At 47.3% G+C, this 9517-nt stretch overlaps 48 non-coding genes and 1 pseudogene across 48 annotated transcripts; all 49 read right to left on the bottom strand.

Annotated features, from left to right (window-relative positions):
* On the bottom strand, nucleotides 1-119 carry LOC148986248 (5S ribosomal RNA). Its single transcript, XR_016166630.1, has one exon. It is a non-coding gene; the product is annotated as a 5S ribosomal RNA (ribosomal RNA).
* Nucleotides 120-290: 171 nt separating this feature from the next.
* On the bottom strand, nucleotides 291-409 carry LOC148986249 (5S ribosomal RNA). Its single transcript, XR_016166631.1, has one exon. It is a non-coding gene; the product is annotated as a 5S ribosomal RNA (ribosomal RNA).
* Nucleotides 410-472: 63 nt separating this feature from the next.
* On the bottom strand, nucleotides 473-591 carry LOC148986250 (5S ribosomal RNA). The gene has a single exon (XR_016166632.1). It is a non-coding gene; the product is annotated as a 5S ribosomal RNA (ribosomal RNA).
* A 63-nt stretch (nucleotides 592-654) lies between these two features.
* Nucleotides 655-773, bottom strand: LOC148986251 (5S ribosomal RNA). Its single transcript, XR_016166633.1, has one exon. It is a non-coding gene; the product is annotated as a 5S ribosomal RNA (ribosomal RNA).
* Nucleotides 774-836: 63 nt separating this feature from the next.
* On the bottom strand, nucleotides 837-955 carry LOC148986252 (5S ribosomal RNA). The gene has a single exon (XR_016165690.1). It is a non-coding gene; the product is annotated as a 5S ribosomal RNA (ribosomal RNA).
* Nucleotides 956-1018: 63 nt separating this feature from the next.
* On the bottom strand, nucleotides 1019-1137 carry LOC148986253 (5S ribosomal RNA). Its single transcript, XR_016163731.1, has one exon. It is a non-coding gene; the product is annotated as a 5S ribosomal RNA (ribosomal RNA).
* Nucleotides 1138-1200: 63 nt separating this feature from the next.
* On the bottom strand, nucleotides 1201-1319 carry LOC148986254 (5S ribosomal RNA). The gene has a single exon (XR_016166634.1). It is a non-coding gene; the product is annotated as a 5S ribosomal RNA (ribosomal RNA).
* Nucleotides 1320-1382: 63 nt separating this feature from the next.
* LOC148986255 (5S ribosomal RNA) lies at nucleotides 1383-1501 on the bottom strand. The gene has a single exon (XR_016166635.1). It is a non-coding gene; the product is annotated as a 5S ribosomal RNA (ribosomal RNA).
* A 63-nt stretch (nucleotides 1502-1564) lies between these two features.
* LOC148986256 (5S ribosomal RNA) lies at nucleotides 1565-1683 on the bottom strand. The gene has a single exon (XR_016160471.1). It is a non-coding gene; the product is annotated as a 5S ribosomal RNA (ribosomal RNA).
* A 63-nt stretch (nucleotides 1684-1746) lies between these two features.
* LOC148986257 (5S ribosomal RNA) lies at nucleotides 1747-1865 on the bottom strand. The gene has a single exon (XR_016166637.1). It is a non-coding gene; the product is annotated as a 5S ribosomal RNA (ribosomal RNA).
* Nucleotides 1866-1928: 63 nt separating this feature from the next.
* Nucleotides 1929-2046, bottom strand: LOC148986258 (5S ribosomal RNA). Its single transcript, XR_016163855.1, has one exon. It is a non-coding gene; the product is annotated as a 5S ribosomal RNA (ribosomal RNA).
* A 63-nt stretch (nucleotides 2047-2109) lies between these two features.
* Nucleotides 2110-2228, bottom strand: LOC148986259 (5S ribosomal RNA). Its single transcript, XR_016160472.1, has one exon. It is a non-coding gene; the product is annotated as a 5S ribosomal RNA (ribosomal RNA).
* A 63-nt stretch (nucleotides 2229-2291) lies between these two features.
* Nucleotides 2292-2410, bottom strand: LOC148986260 (5S ribosomal RNA). Its single transcript, XR_016166638.1, has one exon. It is a non-coding gene; the product is annotated as a 5S ribosomal RNA (ribosomal RNA).
* A 172-nt stretch (nucleotides 2411-2582) lies between these two features.
* Nucleotides 2583-2701, bottom strand: LOC148986261 (5S ribosomal RNA). The gene has a single exon (XR_016166639.1). It is a non-coding gene; the product is annotated as a 5S ribosomal RNA (ribosomal RNA).
* A 63-nt stretch (nucleotides 2702-2764) lies between these two features.
* Nucleotides 2765-2883, bottom strand: LOC148986262 (5S ribosomal RNA). The gene has a single exon (XR_016166640.1). It is a non-coding gene; the product is annotated as a 5S ribosomal RNA (ribosomal RNA).
* A 63-nt stretch (nucleotides 2884-2946) lies between these two features.
* LOC148986263 (5S ribosomal RNA) lies at nucleotides 2947-3065 on the bottom strand. The gene has a single exon (XR_016166641.1). It is a non-coding gene; the product is annotated as a 5S ribosomal RNA (ribosomal RNA).
* Nucleotides 3066-3128: 63 nt separating this feature from the next.
* Nucleotides 3129-3247, bottom strand: LOC148986264 (5S ribosomal RNA). Its single transcript, XR_016161134.1, has one exon. It is a non-coding gene; the product is annotated as a 5S ribosomal RNA (ribosomal RNA).
* A 63-nt stretch (nucleotides 3248-3310) lies between these two features.
* Nucleotides 3311-3429, bottom strand: LOC148986265 (5S ribosomal RNA). The gene has a single exon (XR_016166642.1). It is a non-coding gene; the product is annotated as a 5S ribosomal RNA (ribosomal RNA).
* A 63-nt stretch (nucleotides 3430-3492) lies between these two features.
* LOC148986266 (5S ribosomal RNA) lies at nucleotides 3493-3611 on the bottom strand. Its single transcript, XR_016162822.1, has one exon. It is a non-coding gene; the product is annotated as a 5S ribosomal RNA (ribosomal RNA).
* A 63-nt stretch (nucleotides 3612-3674) lies between these two features.
* On the bottom strand, nucleotides 3675-3793 carry LOC148986267 (5S ribosomal RNA). The gene has a single exon (XR_016166643.1). It is a non-coding gene; the product is annotated as a 5S ribosomal RNA (ribosomal RNA).
* Nucleotides 3794-3856: 63 nt separating this feature from the next.
* On the bottom strand, nucleotides 3857-3975 carry LOC148986268 (5S ribosomal RNA). The gene has a single exon (XR_016166644.1). It is a non-coding gene; the product is annotated as a 5S ribosomal RNA (ribosomal RNA).
* A 170-nt stretch (nucleotides 3976-4145) lies between these two features.
* On the bottom strand, nucleotides 4146-4264 carry LOC148986269 (5S ribosomal RNA). The gene has a single exon (XR_016166645.1). It is a non-coding gene; the product is annotated as a 5S ribosomal RNA (ribosomal RNA).
* A 63-nt stretch (nucleotides 4265-4327) lies between these two features.
* Nucleotides 4328-4446, bottom strand: LOC148986270 (5S ribosomal RNA). The gene has a single exon (XR_016166646.1). It is a non-coding gene; the product is annotated as a 5S ribosomal RNA (ribosomal RNA).
* Nucleotides 4447-4509: 63 nt separating this feature from the next.
* On the bottom strand, nucleotides 4510-4628 carry LOC148986271 (5S ribosomal RNA). The gene has a single exon (XR_016166648.1). It is a non-coding gene; the product is annotated as a 5S ribosomal RNA (ribosomal RNA).
* A 63-nt stretch (nucleotides 4629-4691) lies between these two features.
* On the bottom strand, nucleotides 4692-4810 carry LOC148986272 (5S ribosomal RNA). Its single transcript, XR_016166649.1, has one exon. It is a non-coding gene; the product is annotated as a 5S ribosomal RNA (ribosomal RNA).
* Nucleotides 4811-4873: 63 nt separating this feature from the next.
* LOC148986273 (5S ribosomal RNA) lies at nucleotides 4874-4992 on the bottom strand. The gene has a single exon (XR_016166650.1). It is a non-coding gene; the product is annotated as a 5S ribosomal RNA (ribosomal RNA).
* Nucleotides 4993-5055: 63 nt separating this feature from the next.
* LOC148986274 (5S ribosomal RNA) lies at nucleotides 5056-5174 on the bottom strand. The gene has a single exon (XR_016166651.1). It is a non-coding gene; the product is annotated as a 5S ribosomal RNA (ribosomal RNA).
* A 63-nt stretch (nucleotides 5175-5237) lies between these two features.
* Nucleotides 5238-5356, bottom strand: LOC148986275 (5S ribosomal RNA). Its single transcript, XR_016161136.1, has one exon. It is a non-coding gene; the product is annotated as a 5S ribosomal RNA (ribosomal RNA).
* Nucleotides 5357-5419: 63 nt separating this feature from the next.
* Nucleotides 5420-5538, bottom strand: LOC148986276 (5S ribosomal RNA). The gene has a single exon (XR_016166652.1). It is a non-coding gene; the product is annotated as a 5S ribosomal RNA (ribosomal RNA).
* A 63-nt stretch (nucleotides 5539-5601) lies between these two features.
* LOC148986277 (5S ribosomal RNA) lies at nucleotides 5602-5720 on the bottom strand. The gene has a single exon (XR_016162280.1). It is a non-coding gene; the product is annotated as a 5S ribosomal RNA (ribosomal RNA).
* Nucleotides 5721-5783: 63 nt separating this feature from the next.
* On the bottom strand, nucleotides 5784-5902 carry LOC148986278 (5S ribosomal RNA). The gene has a single exon (XR_016166654.1). It is a non-coding gene; the product is annotated as a 5S ribosomal RNA (ribosomal RNA).
* A 63-nt stretch (nucleotides 5903-5965) lies between these two features.
* LOC148986279 (5S ribosomal RNA) lies at nucleotides 5966-6084 on the bottom strand. Its single transcript, XR_016163445.1, has one exon. It is a non-coding gene; the product is annotated as a 5S ribosomal RNA (ribosomal RNA).
* A 63-nt stretch (nucleotides 6085-6147) lies between these two features.
* LOC148986280 (5S ribosomal RNA) lies at nucleotides 6148-6266 on the bottom strand. Its single transcript, XR_016162823.1, has one exon. It is a non-coding gene; the product is annotated as a 5S ribosomal RNA (ribosomal RNA).
* A 63-nt stretch (nucleotides 6267-6329) lies between these two features.
* On the bottom strand, nucleotides 6330-6448 carry LOC148986281 (5S ribosomal RNA). Its single transcript, XR_016166655.1, has one exon. It is a non-coding gene; the product is annotated as a 5S ribosomal RNA (ribosomal RNA).
* A 63-nt stretch (nucleotides 6449-6511) lies between these two features.
* LOC148986282 (5S ribosomal RNA) lies at nucleotides 6512-6630 on the bottom strand. Its single transcript, XR_016166656.1, has one exon. It is a non-coding gene; the product is annotated as a 5S ribosomal RNA (ribosomal RNA).
* A 171-nt stretch (nucleotides 6631-6801) lies between these two features.
* LOC148986283 (5S ribosomal RNA) lies at nucleotides 6802-6920 on the bottom strand. Its single transcript, XR_016166657.1, has one exon. It is a non-coding gene; the product is annotated as a 5S ribosomal RNA (ribosomal RNA).
* A 63-nt stretch (nucleotides 6921-6983) lies between these two features.
* Nucleotides 6984-7102, bottom strand: LOC148986284 (5S ribosomal RNA; annotated as a pseudogene).
* A 63-nt stretch (nucleotides 7103-7165) lies between these two features.
* LOC148986285 (5S ribosomal RNA) lies at nucleotides 7166-7284 on the bottom strand. Its single transcript, XR_016166658.1, has one exon. It is a non-coding gene; the product is annotated as a 5S ribosomal RNA (ribosomal RNA).
* Nucleotides 7285-7347: 63 nt separating this feature from the next.
* LOC148986286 (5S ribosomal RNA) lies at nucleotides 7348-7466 on the bottom strand. The gene has a single exon (XR_016166660.1). It is a non-coding gene; the product is annotated as a 5S ribosomal RNA (ribosomal RNA).
* A 171-nt stretch (nucleotides 7467-7637) lies between these two features.
* LOC148986287 (5S ribosomal RNA) lies at nucleotides 7638-7756 on the bottom strand. The gene has a single exon (XR_016166661.1). It is a non-coding gene; the product is annotated as a 5S ribosomal RNA (ribosomal RNA).
* A 63-nt stretch (nucleotides 7757-7819) lies between these two features.
* On the bottom strand, nucleotides 7820-7938 carry LOC148986288 (5S ribosomal RNA). Its single transcript, XR_016166662.1, has one exon. It is a non-coding gene; the product is annotated as a 5S ribosomal RNA (ribosomal RNA).
* Nucleotides 7939-8001: 63 nt separating this feature from the next.
* On the bottom strand, nucleotides 8002-8120 carry LOC148986289 (5S ribosomal RNA). Its single transcript, XR_016166663.1, has one exon. It is a non-coding gene; the product is annotated as a 5S ribosomal RNA (ribosomal RNA).
* A 63-nt stretch (nucleotides 8121-8183) lies between these two features.
* Nucleotides 8184-8302, bottom strand: LOC148986290 (5S ribosomal RNA). The gene has a single exon (XR_016166664.1). It is a non-coding gene; the product is annotated as a 5S ribosomal RNA (ribosomal RNA).
* Nucleotides 8303-8365: 63 nt separating this feature from the next.
* Nucleotides 8366-8484, bottom strand: LOC148986291 (5S ribosomal RNA). Its single transcript, XR_016166665.1, has one exon. It is a non-coding gene; the product is annotated as a 5S ribosomal RNA (ribosomal RNA).
* A 166-nt stretch (nucleotides 8485-8650) lies between these two features.
* Nucleotides 8651-8769, bottom strand: LOC148986292 (5S ribosomal RNA). Its single transcript, XR_016166666.1, has one exon. It is a non-coding gene; the product is annotated as a 5S ribosomal RNA (ribosomal RNA).
* A 63-nt stretch (nucleotides 8770-8832) lies between these two features.
* LOC148986293 (5S ribosomal RNA) lies at nucleotides 8833-8951 on the bottom strand. The gene has a single exon (XR_016166667.1). It is a non-coding gene; the product is annotated as a 5S ribosomal RNA (ribosomal RNA).
* Nucleotides 8952-9014: 63 nt separating this feature from the next.
* On the bottom strand, nucleotides 9015-9133 carry LOC148986294 (5S ribosomal RNA). Its single transcript, XR_016162211.1, has one exon. It is a non-coding gene; the product is annotated as a 5S ribosomal RNA (ribosomal RNA).
* Nucleotides 9134-9196: 63 nt separating this feature from the next.
* On the bottom strand, nucleotides 9197-9315 carry LOC148986295 (5S ribosomal RNA). Its single transcript, XR_016166668.1, has one exon. It is a non-coding gene; the product is annotated as a 5S ribosomal RNA (ribosomal RNA).
* A 63-nt stretch (nucleotides 9316-9378) lies between these two features.
* On the bottom strand, nucleotides 9379-9497 carry LOC148986296 (5S ribosomal RNA). The gene has a single exon (XR_016166669.1). It is a non-coding gene; the product is annotated as a 5S ribosomal RNA (ribosomal RNA).
* Nucleotides 9498-9517: the final 20 nt, after the last annotated feature.

The raw sequence follows: 9517 nt of genomic DNA on the forward strand, positions 1-9517 counted from the left end.
AGCTTACAGCACCTGGTATTCCCAGGCGGTCTCCCATCCAAGTACTAACCAGGCCCGACCCTGCTTAGCTTCCGAGATCAGACGAGTTCGGGCGTTCTCAAGGTGGTATGGCCGTAAGCGAAATCTGCAGCCAAAATTGGGCTATTTGAAGAAGAAAAAAAAGAGACTCTTTCAGGCTTTCTGAAGAAACTGAGAGACTATTTCAGGAATTTTGAGGGGAAAAAAGACAATTTAGGATTTTTGAAACATTTCATTGACTCTTTTTTTTTTTTTTTTTTTTTAAACAATAAAGCTTACAGCACCTGGTATTCCCAGGCGGTCTCCCATCCAAGTACTAACCAGGCCCGACCCTGCTTAGCTTCCGAGATCAGACGAGTTCGGGCGTTCTCAAGGTGGTATGGCCGTAAGCGAAATCTGCTGCCAAAATTGGGCTATTTGAATAGTTAAAACATTAGGGTAGTAAACTATATAAAGCTTACAGCACCTGGTATTCCCAGGCGGTCTCCCATCCAAGTACTAACCAGGCCCGACCCTGCTTAGCTTCCGAGATCAGACGAGTTCGGGCGTTCTCAAGGTGGTATGGCCGTAAGCGAAATCTGCTGCCAAAATTGGGCTATTTGAATGGTTAGAACATTAGGGTAGTAAACTATATAAAGCTTACAGCACCTGGTATTCCCAGGCGGTCTCCCATCCAAGTACTAACCAGGCCCGACCCTGCTTAGCTTCCGAGATCAGACGAGTTCGGGCGTTCTCAAGGTGGTATGGCCGTAAGCGAAATCTGCTGCCAAAATTGGGCTATTTGAATAGTTAAAACATTAGGGTAGTAAACTATATAAAGCTTACAGCACCTGGTATTCCCAGGCGGTCTCCCATCCAAGTACTAACCAGGCCCGACCCTGCTTAGCTTCCGAGATCAGACGAGTTCGGGCGTTTTCAAGGTGGTATGGCCGTAAGCGAAATCTGCTGCCAAAATTGGGCTATTTGAATGGTTAGAACATTAGGGTAGTAAACTACATAAAGCTTACAGCACCTGGTATTCCCAGGCGGTCTCCCATCCAAGTACTAACCAGGCCCGACCCTGCTTAGCTTCCGAGATAAGACGAGTTCGGGCGTTCTCAAGGTGGTATGGCCGTAAGCGAAATCTGCTGCCAAAATTGGGCTATTTGAATGGTTAGAACATTAGGGTAGTAAACTATATAAAGCTTACAGCACCTGGTATTCCCAGGCGGTCTCCCATCCAAGTACTAACCAGGCCCGACCCTGCTTAGCTTCCGAGATCAGACGAGTTCGGGCGTTCTCAAGGTGGTATGGCCGTAAGCGAAATCTGCTGCCAAAATTGGGCTATTTGAATGGTTAGAACATTAGGGTAGTAAACTACATAAAGCTTACAGCACCTGGTATTCCCAGGCGGTCTCCCATCCAAGTACTAACCAGGCCCGACCCTGCTTAGCTTCCGAGATCAGACGAGTTCGGGCGTTCTCAAGGTGGTATGGCCGTAAGCTAAATCTGCTGCCAAAATTGGGCTATTTGAATGGTTAGAACATTAGGGTAGTAAACTACATAAAGCTTACAGCACCTGGTATTCCCAGGCGGTCTCCCATCCAAGTACTAACCAGGCCCGACCCTGCTTAGCTTCCGAGATCAGACGTGTTCGGGCGTTCTCAAGGTGGTATGGCCGTAAGCGAAATCTGCTGCCAAAATTGGGCTATTTGAATGGTTAGAACATTAGGGTAGTAAACTACATAAAGCTTACAGCACCTGGTATTCCCAGGCGGTCTCCCATCCAAGTACTAACCAGGCCCGACCCTGCTTAGCTTCCGAGATCAGACGAGTTCGGGCGTTCTCAAGGTGGTATGGCCGTAAGCTAAATCTGCTGCCAAAATTGGGCTATTTGAATGGTTAGAACATTAGGGTAGTAAACTATATAAAGCTTACAGCACCTGGTATTCCCAGGCGGTCTCCCATCCAAGTACTAACCAGCCCGACCCTGCTTAGCTTCCGAGATCAGACGAGTTCGGGCGTTCTCAAGGTGGTATGGCCGTAAGCGAAATCTGCTGCCAAAATTGGGCTATTTGAATGGTTAGAACATTAGGGTAGTAAACTACATAAAGCTTACAGCACCTGGTATTCCCAGGCGGTCTCCCATCCAAGTACTAACCAGGCCCGACCCTGCTTAGCTTCCGAGATCAGACGTGTTCGGGCGTTCTCAAGGTGGTATGGCCGTAAGCGAAATCTGCTGCCAAAATTGGGCTATTTGAATGGTTAGAACATTAGGGTAGTAAACTACATAAAGCTTACAGCACCTGGTATTCCCAGGCGGTCTCCCATCCAAGTACTAACCAGGCCCGACCCTGCTTAGCTTCCGAGATCAGACGAGTTCGGGCGTTCTCAAGGTGGTATGGCCGTAAGCGAAATCTGCAGCCAAAATTGGGCTATTTGAAGAAGAAAAAAAAGAGACTCTTTCAGGCTTTCTGAAGAAACTGAGAGACTATTTCAGGAATTTTGAGGGGAAAAAAGACAATTTAGGATTTTTGAAACATTTCATTGACTCTTTTTTTTTTTTTTTTTTTTTTAAACAATAAAGCTTACAGCACCTGGTATTCCCAGGCGGTCTCCCATCCAAGTACTAACCAGGCCCGACCCTGCTTAGCTTCCGAGATCAGACGAGTTCGGGCGTTCTCAAGGTGGTATGGCCGTAAGCGAAATCTGCTGCCAAAATTGGGCTATTTGAATAGTTAAAACATTAGGGTAGTAAACTATATAAAGCTTACAGCACCTGGTATTCCCAGGCGGTCTCCCATCCAAGTACTAACCAGGCCCGACCCTGCTTAGCTTCCGAGATCAGACGAGTTCGGGCGTTCTCAAGGTGGTATGGCCGTAAGCGAAATCTGCTGCCAAAATTGGGCTATTTGAATGGTTAGAACATTAGGGTAGTAAACTATATAAAGCTTACAGCACCTGGTATTCCCAGGCGGTCTCCCATCCAAGTACTAACCAGGCCCGACCCTGCTTAGCTTCCGAGATCAGACGAGTTCGGGCGTTCTCAAGGTGGTATGGCCGTAAGCGAAATCTGCTGCCAAAATTGGGCTATTTGAATGGTTAGAACATTAGGGTAGTAAACTATATAAAGCTTACAGCACCTGGTATTCCCAGGCGGTCTCCCATCCAAGTACTAACCAGGCCCGACCCTGCTTAGCTTCCGAGACCAGACGAGTTCGGGCGTTCTCAAGGTGGTATGGCCGTAAGCGAAATCTGCTGCCAAAATTGGGCTATTTGAATGGTTAGAACATTAGGGTAGTAAACTATATAAAGCTTACAGCACCTGGTATTCCCAGGCGGTCTCCCATCCAAGTACTAACCAGGCCCGACCCTGCTTAGCTTCCGAGATCAGACGAGTTCGGGCGTTCTCAAGGTGGTATGGCCGTAAGCGAAATCTGCTGCCAAAATTGGGCTATTTGAATGGTTAGAACATTAGGGTAGTAAACTACATAAAGCTTACAGCACCTGGTATTCCCAGGCGGTCTCCCATCCAAGTACTAACCAGGCCCGACCCTGCTTAGCTTCCGAGATCAGACGAGTTCGGGCGTTCTCAAGGTGGTATGGTCGTAAGCGAAATCTGCTGCCAAAATTGGGCTATTTGAATGGTTAGAACATTAGGGTAGTAAACTACATAAAGCTTACAGCACCTGGTATTCCCAGGCGGTCTCCCATCCAAGTACTAACCAGGCCCGACCCTGCTTAGCTTCCGAGATCAGACGAGTTCGGGCGTTCTCAAGGTGGTATGGCCGTAAGCGAAATCTGCTGCCAAAATTGGGCTATTTGAATGGTTAGAACATTAGGGTAGTAAACTACATAAAGCTTACAGCACCTGGTATTCCCAGGCGGTCTCCCATCCAAGTACTAACCAGGCCCGACCCTGCTTAGCTTCCGAGATCAGACGAGTTCGGGCGTTCTCAAGGTGGTATGGCCGTAAGCGAAATCTGCAGCCAAAATTGGGCTATTTGAAGAAGAAAAAAAAGAGACTCTTTCAGGCTTTCTGAAGAAACTGAGAGACTATTTCAGGAATTTTGAGGGGAAAAAAGACAATTTAGGATTTTTGAAACATTTCATTGACTCTTTTTTTTTTTTTTTTTTTTAAACAATAAAGCTTACAGCACCTGGTATTCCCAGGCGGTCTCCCATCCAAGTACTAACCAGGCCCGACCCTGCTTAGCTTCCGAGATCAGACGAGTTCGGGCGTTCTCAAGGTGGTATGGCCGTAAGCGAAATCTGCTGCCAAAATTGGGCTATTTGAATAGTTAAAACATTAGGGTAGTAAACTATATAAAGCTTACAGCACCTGGTATTCCCAGGCGGTCTCCCATCCAAGTACTAACCAGGCCCGACCCTGCTTAGCTTCCGAGATCAGACGAGTTCGGGCGTTCTCAAGGTGGTATGGCCGTAAGCGAAATCTGCTGCCAAAATTGGGCTATTTGAATAGTTAAAACATTAGGGTAGTAAACTATATAAAGCTTACAGCACCTGGTATTCCCAGGCGGTCTCCCATCCAAGTACTAACCAGGCCCGACCCTGCTTAGCTTCCGAGATCAGACGAGTTCGGGCGTTCTCAAGGTGGTATGGCCGTAAGCGAAATCTGCTGCCAAAATTGGGCTATTTGAATGGTTAGAACATTAGGGTAGTAAACTATATAAAGCTTACAGCACCTGGTATTCCCAGGCGGTCTCCCATCCAAGTACTAACCAGGCCCGACCCTGCTTAGCTTCCGAGATCAGACGAGTTCGGGCGTTCTCAAGGTGGTATGGCCGTAAGCGAAATCTGCTGCCAAAATTGGGCTATTTGAATAGTTAAAACATTAGGGTAGTAAACTATATAAAGCTTACAGCACCTGGTATTCCCAGGCGGTCTCCCATCCAAGTACTAACCAGGCCCGACCCTGCTTAGCTTCCGAGATCAGACGAGTTCGGGCGTTCTCAAGGTGGTATGGCCGTAAGCGAAATCTGCTGCCAAAATTGGGCTATTTGAATGGTTAGAACATTAGGGTAGTAAACTATATAAAGCTTACAGCACCTGGTATTCCCAGGCGGTCTCCCATCCAAGTACTAACCAGGCCCGACCCTGCTTAGCTTCCGAGATCAGACGAGTTCGGGCGTTCTCAAGGTGGTATGGCCGTAAGCGAAATCTGCTGCCAAAATTGGGCTATTTGAATGGTTAGAACATTAGGGTAGTAAACTATATAAAGCTTACAGCACCTGGTATTCCCAGGCGGTCTCCCATCCAAGTACTAACCAGGCCCGACCCTGCTTAGCTTCCGAGACCAGACGAGTTCGGGCGTTCTCAAGGTGGTATGGCCGTAAGCGAAATCTGCTGCCAAAATTGGGCTATTTGAATGGTTAGAACATTAGGGTAGTAAACTATATAAAGCTTACAGCACCTGGTATTCCCAGGCGGTCTCCCATCCAAGTACTAACCAGGCCCGACCCTGCTTAGCTTCCGAGATCAGACGAGTTCGGGCGTTCTCAAGGTGGTATGGCCGTAAGCGAAATCTGCTGCCAAAATTGGGCTATTTGAATGGTTAGAACATTAGGGTAGTAAACTATATAAAGCTTACAGCACCTGCTATTCCCAGGCGGTCTCCCATCCAAGTACTAACCAGGCCCGACCCTGCTTAGCTTCCGAGATCAGACGAGTTCGGGCGTTCTCAAGGTGGTATGGCCGTAAGCGAAATCTGCTGCCAAAATTGGGCTATTTGAATAGTTAAAACATTAGGGTAGTAAACTATATAAAGCTTACAGCACCTGGTATTCCCAGGCGGTCTCCCATCCAAGTACTAACCAGGCCCGACCCTGCTTAGCTTCCGAGATCAGACGAGTTCGGGCGTTCTCAAGGTGGTATGGCCGTAAGCGAAATCTGCTGCCAAAATTGGGCTATTTGAATGGTTAGAACATTAGGGTAGTAAACTATATAAAGCTTACAGCACCTGGTATTCCCAGGCGGTCTCCCATCCAAGTACTAACCAGGCCCGACCCTGCTTAGCTTCCGAGATCAGACGAGTTCGGGCGTTCTCAAGGTGGTATGGCCTTAAGCGAAATCTGCTGCCAAAATTGGGCTATTTGAATGGTTAGAACATTAGGGTAGTAAACTACATAAAGCTTACAGCACCTGGTATTCCCAGGCGGTCTCCCATCCAAGTACTAACCAGGCCCGACCCTGCTTAGCTTCCGAGATCAGACGAGTTCGGGCGTTCTCAAGGTGGTATGGTCGTAAGCGAAATCTCCTGCCAAAATTGGGCTATTTGAATGGTTAGAACATTAGGGTAGTAAACTACATAAAGCTTACAGCACCTGGTATTCCCAGGCGGTCTCCCATCCAAGTACTAACCAGGCCCGACCCTGCTTAGCTTCCGAGATCAGACGAGTTCGGGCGTTCTCAAGGTGGTATGGCCGTAAGCGAAATCTGCTGCCAAAATTGGGCTATTTGAATGGTTAGAACATTAGGGTAGTAAACTACATAAAGCTTACAGCACCTGGTATTCCCAGGCGGTCTCCCATCCAAGTACTAACCAGGCCCGACCCTGCTTAGCTTCCGAGATCAGACGAGTTCGGGCGTTCTCAAGGTGGTATGGCCGTAAGCGAAATCTGCAGCCAAAATTGGGCTATTTGAAGAAGAAAAAAAAGAGACTCTTTCAGGCTTTCTGAAGAAACTGAGAGACTATTTCAGGAATTTTGAGGGGAAAAAAGACAATTTAGGATTTTTGAAACATTTCATTGACTCTTTTTTTTTTTTTTTTTTTTTAAACAATAAAGCTTACAGCACCTGGTATTCCCAGGCGGTCTCCCATCCAAGTACTAACCAGGCCCGACCCTGCTTAGCTTCCGAGATCAGACGAGTTCGGGCGTTCTCAAGGTGGTATGGCCGTAAGCGAAATCTGCTGCCAAAATTGGGCTATTTGAATGGTTAGAACATTAGGGTAGTAAACTACATAAAGCTTACAGCACCTGGTATTCCCAGGCGGTCTCCCATCCAAGTACTAACCAGGCCCGACCCTGCTTAGCTTCCGAGATAAGACGAGTTCGGGCGTTCTCAAGGTGGTATGGTCGTAAGCGAAATCTCCTGCCAAAATTGGGCTATTTGAATGGTTAGAACATTAGGGTAGTAAACTACATAAAGCTTACAGCACCTGGTATTCCCAGGCGGTCTCCCATCCAAGTACTAACCAGGCCCGACCCTGCTTAGCTTCCGAGATCAGACGAGTTCGGGCGTTCTCAAGGTGGTATGGCCGTAAGCGAAATCTGCTGCCAAAATTGGGCTATTTGAATGGTTAGAACATTAGGGTAGTAAACTACATAAAGCTTACAGCACCTGGTATTCCCAGGCGGTCTCCCATCCAAGTACTAACCAGGCCCGACCCTGCTTAGCTTCCGAGATCAGACGAGTTCGGGCGTTCTCAAGGTGGTATGGCCGTAAGCGAAATCTGCAGCCAAAATTGGGCTATTTGAAGAAGAAAAAAAAGAGACTCTTTCAGGCTTTCTGAAGAAACTGAGAGACTATTTCAGGAATTTTGAGGGGAAAAAAGACAATTTAGGATTTTTGAAACATTTCATTGACTCTTTTTTTTTTTTTTTTTTTTTAAACAATAAAGCTTACAGCACCTGGTATTCCCAGGCGGTCTCCCATCCAAGTACTAACCAGGCCCGACCCTGCTTAGCTTCCGAGATCAGACGAGTTCGGGCGTTCTCAAGGTGGTATGGCCGTAAGCGAAATCTGCTGCCAAAATTGGGCTATTTGAATAGTTAAAACATTAGGGTAGTAAACTATATAAAGCTTACAGCACCTGGTATTCCCAGGCGGTCTCCCATCCAAGTACTAACCAGGCCCGACCCTGCTTAGCTTCCGAGATCAGACGAGTTCGGGCGTTCTCAAGGTGGTATGGCCGTAAGCGAAATCTGCTGCCAAAATTGGGCTATTTGAATGGTTAGAACATTAGGGTAGTAAACTATATAAAGCTTACAGCACCTGGTATTCCCAGGCGGTCTCCCATCCAAGTACTAACCAGGCCCGACCCTGCTTAGCTTCCGAGATCAGACGAGTTCGGGCGTTCTCAAGGTGGTATGGCCGTAAGCGAAATCTGCTGCCAAAATTGGGCTATTTGAATGGTTAGAACATTAGGGTAGTAAACTATATAAAGCTTACAGCACCTGGTATTCCCAGGCGGTCTCCCATCCAAGTACTAACCAGGCCCGACCCTGCTTAGCTTCCGAGATCAGACGAGTTCGGGCGTTCTCAAGGTGGTATGGCCGTAAGCGAAATCTGCTGCCAAAATTGGGCTATTTGAATGGTTAGAACATTAGGGTAGTAAACTACATAAAGCTTACAGCACCTGGTATTCCCAGGCGGTCTCCCATCCAAGTACTAACCAGGCCCGACCCTGCTTAGCTTCCGAGATCAGACGAGTTCGGGCGTTCTCAAGGTGGTATGGCCGTAAGCGAAATCTGCAGCCAAAATTGGGCTATTTGAAGAAGAAAAAAAAGAGACTCTTTCAGGCTTTCTGAAGAAACTGAGAGACTATTTCAGGAATTTTGAGGGGAAAAAAGACAATTTAGGATTTTTGAAACATTTCATTGACTCTTTTTTTTTTTTTTTTAAACAATAAAGCTTACAGCACCTGGTATTCCCAGGCGGTCTCCCATCCAAGTACTAACCAGGCCCGACCCTGCTTAGCTTCCGAGATCAGACGAGTTCGGGCGTTCTCAAGGTGGTATGGCCGTAAGCGAAATCTGCTGCCAAAATTGGGCTATTTGAATAGTTAAAACATTAGGGTAGTAAACTATATAAAGCTTACAGCACCTGGTATTCCCAGGCGGTCTCCCATCCAAGTACTAACCAGGCCCGACCCTGCTTAGCTTCCGAGATCAGACGAGTTCGGGCGTTCTCAAGGTGGTATGGCCGTAAGCGAAATCTGCTGCCAAAATTGGGCTATTTGAATGGTTAGAACATTAGGGTAGTAAACTATATAAAGCTTACAGCACCTGGTATTCCCAGGCGGTCTCCCATCCAAGTACTAACCAGGCCCGATCCTGCTTAGCTTCCGAGATCAGACGAGTTCGGGCGTTCTCAAGGTGGTATGGCCGTAAGCGAAATCTGCTGCCAAAATTGGGCTATTTGAATAGTTAAAACATTAGGGTAGTAAACTATATAAAGCTTACAGCACCTGGTATTCCCAGGCGGTCTCCCATCCAAGTACTAACCAGGCCCGACCCTGCTTAGCTTCCGAGATCAGACGAGTTCGGGCGTTCTCAAGGTGGTATGGCCGTAAGCGAAATCTGCTGCCAAAATTGGGCTATTTGAATGGTTAGAACATTAGGGTAGTAAACTATATAAAGCTTACAGCACCTGGTATTCCCAGGCGGTCTCCCATCCAAGTACTAACCAGGCCCGACCCTGCTTAGCTTCCGAGATCAGACGAGTTCGGGCGTTCTCAAGGTGGTATGGCCGTAAGCGAAATCTGCTGCCAAAATTG

The sequence above is a fragment of the Pimephales promelas genome, chromosome 3, assembly GCF_988280905.1.
Source record: "Pimephales promelas chromosome 3, fPimPro1.hap1.1, whole genome shotgun sequence".
Taxonomy (NCBI): Eukaryota; Metazoa; Chordata; class Actinopteri; order Cypriniformes; family Leuciscidae; genus Pimephales; species Pimephales promelas.